General features: G+C 40.2%; 1 protein-coding gene across 3 annotated transcripts in view; it reads right to left on the bottom strand.

Moving 5' to 3' along the window:
- The window catches only part of Gsr (glutathione-disulfide reductase), a 57,301-nt gene that overhangs the window by 33,282 nt on the left and 9,563 nt on the right, over window positions 1-14,456 (bottom strand). The gene's annotated exons all lie outside the window — the stretch shown is intronic.

Below are 14,456 nucleotides of genomic sequence, written 5' to 3'. Positions count from 1 at the left end.
TTTCTATCATAGAGTAGGAAAAGATAATAATATTATTTTCCTCATATGATGAAGTAGAAAATCTTTACTTAGCATTTTCTCAAGAGAAGGGGTCAGCAAGAAAGGAAAAAACATCAATCAGATAATTTGAGCAGCTGTCTTAGAGGATTTCTGGAAATCTTACTCTGGAATATATGGATAAAACACCTAGAATGGCCTCTGCTAAAACCACAAGTAGAAAATGACATTTTATTCCTTAGGGCCCAAATAACAAGATTCATCCCTACTATGAAGCCTTGATTCTTAGTATTCTAATAGTCAACACACAAAGGAAAACAAACAGTTCTAAGAGTTCATCCACCAGATATTTAGGAAGGTAACTATTTAGATAAGGAGGCTACAGAAAAATATCTTCCAGCTGGGTTTAGTGGCACATACCTGTAACTCCCGTGACTGAGGAGGCTGAGGTAGAAGAATCTCAAGTTCAAGGCCAGCCTCAGCAACTTAGAAGACCCCATCTCAAAATAAAAAGTATGGGGATATAGCTTAGTGGTAAAGTACCCCTGGGTTCAATACCTAGTACTGAAAAAAGAAAAAAAAAATTGCCTCAGAAGGATCTTTATATTTTTAGGTACTGGAGACTGAATGAATCCAAGGGTGCTTTACCACTGAGCTACACCCCCAGTTCTTTTTTTTTTTTTTTAATATTTTTTTAGTTGTAGATGGATACAATACCTTTATTTATTTTTATGTGGTGCTGAGGATCGAACCCAGTGCCTCACACGCGCAAGTCTTGCGCTTTACCACTGAGCCACAACCCCAGCCCTTCCCCAGTCCTTTTTGAGACAGGGTCTTGCTAAGTCGCTGAGGCTGACCTCAAACTTTCAATCATCCTGCCCCAGTCTTCAAAATAGCTGGGATTTCAGGCCTGAACACCACACTCAGCACAAGGATCTTTATAAACAAGATGCAGTGTTCATCCTTATACACACATTTTTGTGCATATCAGTTAATTTTCTTTTGATTACTTCCTAAATTTTTTTAAACTGAGCTAATTAGGACTTTGATTACAAGGCCTTAAGTTAGAAATATGGGCTTAACTAAATGATTAACTACTCTGTGTACCCTAGGGGAGGAGCTGCTTGTAGAAGGAAAACTATGCTGATCTCACTTTTTTGAAGGACAAATTATAAACTCTGTATAGACTGGCTATCTGATGTGTATTTCAGATAACCTTTAACCTTATGAGTACTGACTGGAAAGCCCTGGGTTCAATCCCCAGTGTTGGGAAATAGGGTGGAAATAACCCAAATGATATTTCTCATCAGATTGGTAAAAATGTAAGATTGCTGGGCACTGAGGCACATGCCTGTAATCCCAGTGGCTCTAGAGGCTGAGTAAGGAGGATCATGAGTTAAAGCCAGCCTCAGCAATGGCAAGAAGCTAAGCAATTCAGTGTGATCCTGTCTCTAAATAAAATACAAAATAGGGCTGGGGATATGGTTCAGTGGTCAAATGCCCCTGAGTTCAATCCCTGGTACCACATCCCCCCAAAAATATAAAAGATTGACTATAACTAATGTTAACAAGCACATCACATTTGGTCCAGATATTCTATTTTGGGGAATGTAACCTAGAGAAATGGTAACATATTTTGTTCATGTGCCCCAAAAGATAAATGTATAAGGATGTTCCCTGAAGCATAGTCATAATGTATAACTGGGAAGAGTTAACTATCCATCAGAAGAGAAGTAGTAAATAAATTACCGTACACCGAGCCTACAGAATACTCTGCAATCATTCAAAATGATAAAGTAGATTTCTACATACCGTTATGGAATACTGAATTCTAAGACACAGTAGCTCCCCCTATCAGTAGTGGGTACATTCCAAGACCTACAGAATACCTCAAACTGTGGCTGGTACCAAACAAACCCCATATATGCTGTTTTTCCTTATACATAAGATAAAGTTTTAATTTATAAATTGGCCACAATAAGAAAACAACTGATAATAGAACAATTTTGATAGTGTGATAAAAGTTATGTGAATGTGGTCTTTCTCTTACTCTCAAAATATCTACTGTATTGTACTTATCCTTTCTTGTTGACTATGAGTAACTCAACTGTGGATGATGGGGGACTACTCTATAATATAATGTGGTAAAAAGAAAGAAAACAATAGCTGTTCCATGGCATAATTTGTATTTATAATTGTATGTACATATAGCCACACATCATGTAATGGTGTTTTGCCTTTTTTTTTTTGGGGGGGGGGGGGGGGTAACCAGGAATTGAACTCAGGAGCACTTGACCACTGAGCCACATCCTTAGCCCTAATTTTGTATTTTAGAGATAGGGTTTGAGTTGTTTAGCGCCTCGCTTTCGCTGAGGCTGGCTTTGAATTTGCAATCCTCCTCAGCCTCCCAAGTCGCTGGGATTACAGGCCTGCACCACCAGCCCAGCAACTGTGTATACACTAGTGTCGCTTATATCCTAATGATATTATTGCCAAGTGTACTTATACAAACTAAGATGGCAATAATATCACTAAGTACACTCTATGATATCTACAGTGATGAAACTAAATAACACATTCCTCAAAACATATTGGTATTGAGCATAAATGACTGTATATACGTCCAAACACAGTTTGGCTATATTCCAAGCAGTCAATGGGGCTATCTCTAGGAAGGAAGAAAAATTCCATATTTCACTCTGTATGCTTTTTATAATAGTAAATAGTCATTCATTACTTGTATAATTATTTTAGATAAATAAACCAAAATAATTTTATTTGGGAAGTAGCATTTAGGTTAAGTGATTCTTTGTTCCCTCTTGTTCATTATATAATTTTTAATATGAAAGTGAATACTTTCTAGATAAATTATATCAGGTGCTTATAACTGATGATGATGGACATAAGGAACTACATTGGCTTTCTGTATGCTCCAAGGATACAGGCCCAGCTCTTGTAACTAAAGCTTTCCAGGTATGCTTCTGTTGTGAAGGCTGAACCACACTGTATGCACCAGGGCAATTGTTATGACATGTTAGATTCAAAGACAACACCCAAATCTCATTAAGATCTCTTACTTTTGAAAGAGGTAGTCTTTTTGAAAAGTAATCCATTCTTCTATTCTAAATTCTATTTGTTATCAGCATATTTAGTATAAATCTATTATAATTCTATTATTCATTATTATATGATGTAAAATTATAAATGAGTGAGTTATGATTCTATATGGTCTCCTACCATTATTTGGCCTCCCCACCCAAAGGGATATGAGAGGTCATATTAAAAAAGCAACAAAGGCAGGAAACCATATGACTAGAGAAGGGTGCAGAATTCAAACCTACTAAAGAATCAAGACCCATACCAACGTGCAGACATGCTATTCAGAAAATATTTTATATTAGCAGTTAGCACAATTTATGACTGTACACCCATCTGACTAAGCTGAGGATATGCTATTTCTCATCCTCCAAGTAACTGACAATTTATGGGGACAAACAGAATGAGCCATTCTTAAGGAGGATGACAGGACTTTCTTAAATGCTAACAGCAGAGAAAGGCAGCTGAAATCCTTTGGGAAAAATAATCCCAGTTCCTTAACAGGGGTGATTTCATCATCGGATTTAACTTTCCTAGTTCATTTGGTGGACAAAGTACTCCCTGGACCTTTGATCCATACCTTTATGCCCTGCAGTTTTTGGTTTACTTTTATTTGCATTTATTTTATGCTGAATTTACTCCTGTGCCATAAGTTTTTGTTTCTTCTGGGATATCTTTTTATTCTGTGCAAACTACTCTTCTGGTTTAGGAACAATTTGTTCCTTTTCAGTGAGTATCATCTCAATGTAGCAGGGGGAACTCATGTATGGGTTAACCCAACCATGAGCTCTGTAAGTGGTGCATCTGGGGTGCTATGTTCACCTGGATATGTTCAATGACCAGAGAATCTACATCTAAACCCTTTAGTTCAGCACTACTCTCTGCATTTTTAAGCAAGTGCAGCAAAAATTCAGCACTCTTTTTGGGCCACCGTTCCTGTGTCTAGCCCCACTGTTTGGCTGGGACACATCTCTCAACTCCTCCATTATAATGCCAGAATGGGACACATTGTTTCTTTAAAGTGACATCTTTCAAATACTTGGTGGTTTTTTTGGATATGCACACCCTTGATGGCCTGCACAGTTTCACCGGTGTTCTTAAAGTGAATTCCAAGATTTGAACCTCTTGATTTGCATGATTTTGTGGCGTTTTCCAGGTCAAGAGAGTATCAGACCATTTTCACAGATCGCCTCAGGCCACTTACAGAAAGAGGAAGAGTGGTAGCTATTACCTGCAGTTTATAGCTTACATACACCAAAGTCTTGAACAGACTCCAAAACCAGTTTCCCCCAAAGCAGAGATGATTTTGGTATACTAAAGAAATGCACACTACTTGCCCTCTTCCAGCTTCCCCGGAATCTTCATAAAAGCAATCAAGGCACGGTGTGGTAGTGCATACCTATGATCACAGCAATCTGGGAAGCTGAGGCAAAAGGATCAAAAGTTCAAGATCAGTCTAGGCAACTTAGCAAGACCCTGTCTCAAAAAGTAATCAGGAAGCTAAGGCAGGAGGATTGTAAGTTCAAGGCCAGCTTCAGCCACTTAGCAAGGCCATAAGCAACTTAGTGAAAGCCTGTTTTAAAATAAAAAGATGCTGGGCTGGGGATATAGCTCAGTTGGTAGAGAGCTTGCCTCACATGCACAAGTCCCTGGGTTCAATCCCCAGCACCACAAACAAGAAAAGAAAAGAAAAAGGGGATGGGGATGTGGTTCAGTGATCAAACCCCTCTGGGTTCAAACCCCAGTAACAGATAAAATAAAACAGGCTGGGAATGTCACTCAGTGGTAGAACACTCCTGGAGGGTTCTGTTCCTCAGTATTAAAAGGAAAAAAAAAATAAATAAAAAGCAATTCAAGGAGTCACAGAGTACTAAACTACTAAGATATTCTTAAATACTCTGACCTATCATCAGTTTCTGCCTTGCTTAAAGCAATTTTTTTTTTAAAGTTTGTAATATGCTTCTTCTAAGGGTCAAGATGGCCTGACTTAGATGGCTGACTAGATGACAGATTTATTGTTTTAGAAGTTTTTGCCTTTTTGGTTTTTAATTTTTTAAAATTATTTTTTTTTTTTTAGTTGTTGATAGACCTTTATTTATTTATATGCAGTGATGAGAACCAAACACAGTGCTTCACACATGCCAGGCAAGTGCGCTACCGCTGAGCCCCAGCCCCAGCCCTCTAAATGCTTTTTAACTTACAGCCACTCATTCATTTCAAAGTTTGGATAAAGCACCCACTTCTGCCAGGCATTATGCATGGAAAAGCACTGCTCCCCTGAAGTCTACAGTTCTAACCAGAAAGACCCTGAGCTTACCCAAGATACTAACTACAGGGTCAGCAGAAGAATCACTCCATTCCCTGAAACCACAGAGCACTGGGTCAGAAATCTGAAAAGGGTGGTGGAAAACCATGACCTTGCTGGATCACACAATCTGTGCTCCAGCTTGGCACACTTCAAGTCCTGGGGATATGGCTGAAAGGAAGGCCAAGACCATGAAATGCCACTGGTCCTACTTTGGCAACTCCTGGAAATAGGGTTTCTGCTGGCTTTAGAGACCAAGTTAAACTCCCATGGCAACAGGACATAAGCTGCCTCTTTAACTTTAAGAAATGAAAAGCATATTTTTTGTAGGGGTAGGTACTGGGGATTGAACCCAGGGGCAATCAACCACTGAGCCACATCCCAAACCCTATTTTGTACTTTTTTTAAAATTTAAAGACAGGGTCTCACTAAGTTGCTTAGTGCCTTGCAGTTGTGAGACTGGCTTAAACTCCAGATCCTCCTGCCTCAACCTCCCAAGCCGCTGGGATTACAGGCATGTACCACTGTGCCTGGCTCAAATATATTTTTCTTTTGTGGTGCTGGGGATTGAACCCGGGGTTGTGTGATGATGCAAGGCAACCAAATAAGCTATATCCCCAACCCTGAAAAGCACATTTAATTACCTTCACAGCAGGGAAGCCAGGATAAAGAGCTATGTCCAGTCATGTTCATGCCTTCCCAATGCGCCTCCCTATTGCTTTCCCCCTTCTCTAGTTGATGTGTGCATGAGGTTGTCAGAAAGCAAGGCCTTGAATTCATCAGGTAGTCTGACTCTGAGCTCTCCCACTCAATGACTGTAGGTAGATAAGTTTCTAAATCTGAGTGGCTTCCTATTCCATAAAATGGGAATGGCAACACTTATATTACAAAAGTCTTGAGTTTAGAGATTATGTAAAGCATTGATCTCTAATTTATGATATATCTGATGATGACAATGAAACTGAATTATACTTGTTGCAGCCTGCTGACTTCCCACATTGCACACAAGACATGGAAGAGAGGCAATAAAGAGTTCTCCCTATCTGATACAGACCAAGTTTTGCCAGGAGTTTACCTCCCAGACTGGGGAACTGGGTTTTCAGGGCCTTGGCTTCCCAGCGGTGCAAAAAGCTGATAAACCCCCTCCCCAGGCATATAGCACCTCATGAAACCTCCATTCACCAGGCATTAACCAACAAAAAGCTATAGGAAGATCCCAGAATCCTTCTGTGCAATGAACACACCAGCACTGAATCCCAGTGAGGACACAGACCTTCCAAGTACGAATAGAACATGCGCAAGTAGCAAAATTCAGGGAATTCACTCTCTTTCCTAGGCTGGCATGCTGACTTTCAATTTTGCCTAGATAGGGAAATTTTCACATCGCTCACTCTGGTGCAAAGAATAATAAATTAATTTATAATCAAACCTGCCACACATGTTTCCTGTGCTCAGAAGTGAATTTCCTTCCTGCTTTCTATTTTCCAAACCTCACCAGAGTTGCCTCTAGTTTTCTCCTGTCTTCCTTCTTTACAACCTAAAATCTAGTTGCAGGCTACTATTAGAAAATTGCTCATTGCAGTGATGCACACCTGTAATCTCAGCAACCAGGAAGGCTGAAACAGGAGGCTCATGGATTTTAGACCAGCCTCAGCAACTTATAAAGACCTTGTCTCAAACTAAAAAAAAAAAAAAGAAGGGTTGGGATATAGCTCAATGATAAAGTGCTCCTGGGTTCAATCCCCAGTACCTAAAAAGAAGGACCAGTTATCAATTATGAAGCAAAGTACTAGTGACCCATCAACTCATTTTTTTCTACAACTATATATTGAGTACCTATTATGTGCAAGAACTGTTCTAAGGGCTTGGAATATACTGGTGATCAAAAGGGATGATCCCTAGCTTGGCTGGGGATATGGCTCAGTGGTAGAGCATTTCCCTAGCATGAGGCCCTGGGTTCAATCCCCAGCAATGATTAAAAAAAAAAAAAAAGGAAAATGAACTGATTCATTAACAAAGGTAGGAGCTAAAATTGGTTTTGCTCAATACTTCATTCACTAGCAAAACATGATATTAAACTGAACCTCCCAGGAATCATCAACTCTGCAACTCTGGGGCATCCAGGAGGACCCAGAAAGAAATTGGTGAAATCAAACTCTTCTGGTGCCGCAGTCTGGCTGGGCACAAAATCACAAGCCACTCAAGCAGGAACAAACTTTATTTTTTGAAACTGCCGCCAATGTCCGGTACGTGCCCGGGAAGATTTTTTCCACCCACGCGGCCTCCTCTCCGACCGCAGAGAGAGCTCCTCCCCCGGAACTCTCTCCTACTGTACTTCCCCAACCAATGGGAACTCTCCAGGAGTCCCTTAGCCGGCCTAGGTGCACAGCAGGAGTCCAATATCCATATGAATGCAAATCTTAACATAATCATATCATCTCAATGGCTAGCTTTCGACCAAAAATGCCATGCATCATATACTTGGCTCTTAGCATTCTGGAATGTCTGATACCCACTATAATGATATCTGTCCTGTTATCTCCTGCCCCCCATCTCCCAAAAAAGAAAGAATCTGGGATCCCACATCCTAATTAATGTCTTATGTTGCAATAAATGGTGAATAAATGGTTATTAATAGTGACTGACTGGAGCTGGGCACAGTGGTGCACACCTATAATGCCTGCAATTCAGGAGGCTGAGGCAGGAGGATCACAAGTATAGTCAGCCTCAGCCAACTTAGCAAAATCCTAAGCACTTTACCTGTCTCAAAGTAAAAAAAAAAAGGGCTGGGGATGTGACTCAGTGGTTAAGAGCCCCTGTAGTCCATCTCTGGTACCAAAAAGAACAAAACATAAATAAATAAATAAATAAGGGCTAAGGTAGAGCACTAATGGGTGCAGTTCCCACTACCACCAAAAAAAAAAAAAAAAAAAAAGAAAGAAAAATAATGATGACTGGATCCACTTCTGAATGAAAACAGTTACTAGTATTTCCATATAATTTCTTCAATTTCACTCTTTTCCAAACATGTTTTATGAAAGATGTAGACATTGAGAGATTCAGAAGTAATCTTTCTTTTTCTGGACCTGAGAGTTTTAAAAGGGTTCTGAGGCAGACTGCAAAGAAATATTTCACTAAATCTGTGCAAAAAAGTAAACAGTAAGGTAAATCAGCCAAAGTTTAACAATAGGTGTTGCCTACTCCAACTTCTCCATCCTTATGATCACTCCTTTACTTAACACTTATGAATACAGCTGGATTCCACTTATGGAATTCTAAACCCACAAAACAAATTAGGGTAACTTTCAGATTTTAAGGGACACCTGTCAATCCTGAAGGAACTGATGGACAGCATTACTTTAAACTGAGGTCTAGCAGGGCACAGTGAAGAAGGATGACTGCAAGTTTGAGGCCAGCTTCAGCAATTGAGCAAGGCCTAAGCAACTTAGATAGACTCTATCTCAAAAAGGGGTGGGTGTGGTGGCACATGCCTGTAATCCCAGTGGCTAGGGAGGCTGAGGCAGGAGGACTGTGAGTTCAAAGCCAGCCTCAGCAATTTGGTGAGGCCCTAAGCAACTCAGTGAGACCCTGTCTCTAAATAAAATACAAAAAAGGGCTGGAGATGTGGCTCAGTGGCAAAGTTCCTCTGGATTCAATCCCTTGTACCAAAGAAATAAAAATAAAAATAAATAAACTGAGGTCCTTTTAGGATGTTACATTTAGAAATGTATATTCAGCCTTATGGAGGGGAGATGTCACAATAACAAAGTAGACACTACGACCTTCAAGTTCAATTATGCCTTGCATATTGCTAAGGAATTGCTTGCAGCCTAAATGAACCATAATCCAATGAGCAGCTCATTTCTCAGCCCTCTTTGATGCCCCTACCCCCATTCTGTAGTCTTCTCTAGTAGGAGCTGCACAGCGCAGTTCACAACAACTTAGTAATCAGAAGGCTCTGTGCCTCCATCATCCCTTACTCTCACAGGTGAGAACTACTGGCCGTCCTACAGGAATCCAGCTATTCTTTATCTCAAAATCAGTATATTTCGCAAGAATACAGAAGCATGTGCTCCTATGGCCCTGCAGCAAAGGAGCAATAAATCAGAGAGGGCTTTTCCCCAAGCTGACTCTCCCAAAGTCTGCGTGGGCAGAGAACAGCCTCAAAGATAAGCTCCCAGAGGTTCTACTTCACCTTTGGGCAAGCTCTGCATTGCTCTTTGGTCTTCATGTGATCATAAGAGAAGCATTAGGTTTCACTTTTTGGAAACTTGAAAACTGAATTCAAGGGCTGGGGATGTGGCTCAAGCGGTGGCACGCTTGCCTGGCATGCATGAGGCCCGGGTTCAATCCTCAGCACTGCATACAACAAGGATGTTGTGTCCACCGAGAACTAAAAAATAAATAAAAATTCTCTCTCCTTCAAAAAAAAAAAAAAGAAAACTGAATTCATAGATCATCTCACATATTTTTTTCCTGTCCTCAAAAATAAGTTAATTGGTAGTGGAATTCTAGAAAAAAAAACAGATGATATCTTTCAGTTTCCCATATTTAACATGTATCCTAATACATATAACCATACTCTTTTTTGGGAGGGTGGGGGGATTGTTTTTTGAGCCAGGGTCTAAGTTGCTGAGGTCTTGCTAAATTGCTGAGGCTTGCCTCAAATTTGTGATCCTCCTGACTCAGTCTCCTGAGTTGCTTGGATTACAGGTGTGTGCCACTGTGCCCCGCCAGCCACATTTTGTGTGTGTATGTGTGTGTGTGTTGAAGGGTACTGGGAATTGAATCCAGGGGTGTTCTACCACTGAGCTACACATCCTCAGCCCTTTTAATTTTTTAACATGGGATCTTGCTAAATTACCCAGGCTGGACTTGAACTTGCATTCCCCCTGTCTCAGTCTCCCAAAACTGCTAAGATTACATGTGTGTGCCACTATACCCATAACAACCACACTTTTTGCTTGATCCAGAAAAATAAGGACAGCCAGGTGTAGTGGCATACACCTGTAACCCCAGCCATTCCAGAGGCTGAGGCAGGAGGATCCTAAGTTTGAAGCCAGCCTCAGCAACTTATCGAGGTCCTAAACAACTTAGCGAGACCCTGTCTCAAAAAAAAAAAAAAAATGTAGCCAGGCATAGTGGCACATACCAGCAATCCCAACAGCACAGAAGGCTGAGACAGGAGGCTAGTAAGTTCAAAAAAGCCAGACTTGGCAACTTAGTAAGTCCCTAGGCAACTCAGTGAGACCCTGTTTCTAAATAAAATATAAAATTTTTTAAAAAATGAAAATGGTCCTGTGCACTGTACTAACACATGTATTTTTAGATAATTTAATGGAGACAACATCAAAGATCCTGAGCACTGACTGATCACCATGAACTGTCTTATAATGACCAGCCTGATGGCATTTCCACATATCTTCCCATATCTACCCCTCACAAAGTTTCCTTTCAAAGCTTTTGAAGGGGCTGAGGATACGGCTCAGTTTGCCTCACATGCACAAGGCCCGGGTTCAATCCCCAGCACCAAAAAAAAAAAAAAAAAAAAGCATCTGAGACCCCCAAAAGTGCATTCTACTCTTGAGAGAGGCTGCATTCTCCCTTGAATGTAAATTTGCTTCCAAAATAAATAAATAAATCTGTACTTGGGCTAAATAGAAATAATCACTGCTAGAGAAAGTCTTAAATAAATCTCTACTTGTGCCTCTGACACATCTTGAAATTCTTTTCTGCAACATCTGTCAAGTACCCTCTCTGGTGACAAAACTAATTTTTATTTTCAACCACATTTTAGTTAATATGTGTTCCTTAGCAAAGTGAAGATGTTGGACAAAACAATACCTCTCACATTTCAATAAGGGTATATGTAAATCCAATCTTTAATAAAGCTAGATGTATTCAAAGACCTATCTTTACTTGCATTATATGCTTTCTATGTTTTATTAAAATATTGTTCTTGGGTGTGATGGTGCACACCTATAACCCCAGTGACTTAGGAGGCTGAGGCAGGAGGATTTCAACTTTGACCAGCCTCAGCAACCCTGCAAGGCCCTCAGCAACTTAAGCGAGAGACCCTGTCTCAAAATAAAAAATAAGAAGGACTGAGGATGTAGTTCAATGGGAAATTATCCGTGGTTCAATCCCCAGTACGATTAAAAAACAAAAAATGTTGGCTAAATGAATGATCAAGAATAAAACAGTTAGAAACAAACAATTCTGATAAATAGAAATAACCACTGCTTGGGGGTGGGGGGTGTTGCTTAGTGGTAGAGCCAAGGACCTGTGTTTAATCCCTAGCACTGTAAAAACAATTTAAAAATAAAAATTTACCAAGCTTTAAAATTATAGTAATGAATTTTATTTAGGAAGGAACTAGCTGGAGAATCAATCTTAAAAAAATTTCTATCTGGGATATTTCTTAATAATATCATTTACCATGAGACCATTTGTGCCACTCTCTTGTTCAAACCCTTTCACCGTTGACTACTTCCAGAAAATCCACCTTTTTTAAAAAAAAAAAAATTTTTTTTTTTTTAAATTAATACCTATCCATCAGCTCCCATCTCTTGGATCTATTAGAGTAAAAGACAACATTTGCTCCAAATTCAATTATACAACATACCCTGCTATGTCTTTAACCCCAGACCCTTCCAAGTCCAAGAATAATACTCATTCTTGAATCTTCAGAAAGATACTGTCTCCTTCCAGAAATCTTCCCAGGCAGAAGTGAGAATTCCATCTCCTTTCTTAACTACTTTAATTGGTTATAACTTGCAGCAGTTAAGACAAGGCCACCCCACTTTGCAGTTGACTGTCTACATTTGGTGTTCCCCACCATACGGTAAATTCCCTGAAGGGATCTTTGTCTTATAAATCCATCTTTTTTCTTTGTCTTCATCAATCTAAGAAATGAATACATGAACAAATACATGAACAGAAAACCTCAATTCTCCCTACACCTGATTGGAAATCACTGCCCATAGTAGTTTATTACTGTAACTGTGTATAGCCCACATAAGTGTAATGCTTGAAGGAATCTAAACCCATATCTACCTATTGGTTCTATCTTCTCAAATATTCACTATCACCTACACCCTTCCTTGTAATTCAAAACCAAAAGTTAGTCTGAGAAAAGGTCTAGTCAGGCCTGGTGGCACACACCTGTAATGCCTGTAGCTCAGGAGGCTGAAGCAGGAGGATCACGAGTTCAAAGTCAGCCTCAGCAAAAGTGAGGATCTGAACAACTCAGTGAGACACTGTCTCTAAATAAAATACAAAATAGAGCTGGGGATGTGACTCAGCGGTTAAATGCCCCTGAGTTCAATCCCCATTACCAAAAAAAAAAGAAGAAGAAAAAAAAAAGCCCTAATGTAACATCATTAAAAATTACTAACTAGATGACTTCCCAAAGATGTCAACGGTCAGATGGAAATATAAGCTGCTATAGGAGGATGAGTTGAGCAAGGTCAGGCACTCAACAAGGCAGAAAATAAAAGGCTGATGGTCCTTTGCTTTCCTCCAAAGTGGTTATCTCTCAGTGTATTCACATTCCTAAAGAATCTAAAAATGGGTCAGCCCCTTCTTGATTAATACCAGAAGAACCAGCAATGACAGCACATGCCACAATGATACGGATATAAACAAGGAAGAAGGAAAACAGAAAAATGTAAGGCAGTGCATAAGGTGAGAGAGATCAGGTGAGAGGGATCAAGTACTATTACTAGTTGAAATGAAAACTGGGGAACTTCAAGTGACATCCCTCAATCGGCCTTCTCCACAGACAGAGTTCTGGTCTTTCTGCACTAAAGTGTCAAAGTGCATGGCAATAATTAACAGAGATTTTTCCTTTCTCCTAATCCCCTTTTCCCCTTTGAACTTGAGCACTTAACAATACAGTCAGCCTTTCATAGCTACTCACCACTAGTTCCATTCATTTCACAAATGGTTATTCAGCAAGGTACTTTGTTAAGATAATGAAAGGCATACAAACACAGGAACCCATCCCTGTCCCTAAGGAATTTCCAATTTAGTATAATTTAAACATCAGTCTTAAAAGGAATTTAGAGAACTATTCCCAAATCCCAGCTTAGTCTTGGATTCATCATTTTAAAAGTCAAAAGCAAGTACCTCACCCAAATATTTTGATTAAAAAAAGGTCATACTAATAGCAAGGGTACAAAACTCACGTTCAAAATTTACAAGTAGTTTTTAAATCTCAGAATTTACAACCACGGAGGCGGGGATTATGGCTCAGCGGTAGAGCACTCGCCTAGCACGTGCAAGGCCCTGGGTTCGATCCTCAGTCCCACATTAAAAAATTAAATAAAATAAAGGTATTGTGTAAAAAAAAATAATAAAAAGGAATATACAACCACTGGGGTGGGGGGTTTAAATCTACCCCAAATAGACAAGAACAAAAATCTGAGAGATCACCTATCAATGACTTCAAAGCCTTTTATCAAGGTAGTCTGTAGTTCTCAGCATTGGCTAAAACTCAAATGACCCGCAGAGCTTCTGAAACTCCCCAAACCGAGGCTACACTTCAGAACAATTAAGCTACAAGTCCTGGGATGGGAATCCACGCAGAACTCTGAACTCCTTAGGTGATTTGAATGTGCAACCAAGATTAAACGGCTGCTATAAATTATGCCCTTGAAATAGATGGGAAAGGATCAGGATCAACATTCCTCGAGGTTACCCGCCTCCACAGGCCACTTTCAATTTTTCCAGATGCAGTCTTGGGTTTCATGAATCCTTTCAGGTGCATAAGCATGGAACGCAATACTCTCCCACCTGAAGGAGGGAGGATGCAAATAAGTTATATTAGATTTAATAAGCTACGGGTTTCGTTAATATTGCACCTGTGCGGAAGCACGCGCTGACCCAGCATTAGGGACCGCAGAGAAGCTCCTTTACACTTATCTCCACCTGCTAGGGTCTGGCCTTAGAAACAGCGTGCGAAAGCGCGGCGCTGGGGGCCGCCCTCCGGGCCGGGACAAAGGGGTTCCCAGTAAGCAAGGTCACAGTTTACTCCTGTAGGTGCGAGGACTAACAG

Source organism: Marmota flaviventris, chromosome 3 (assembly GCF_047511675.1).
Source record: "Marmota flaviventris isolate mMarFla1 chromosome 3, mMarFla1.hap1, whole genome shotgun sequence".
In the NCBI taxonomy this organism is placed as follows: Eukaryota; Metazoa; Chordata; class Mammalia; order Rodentia; family Sciuridae; genus Marmota; species Marmota flaviventris.
The sequence above is the reverse complement of the archived record's forward strand: the minus strand, read 5'-3'. Positions and strand labels throughout refer to the sequence as shown.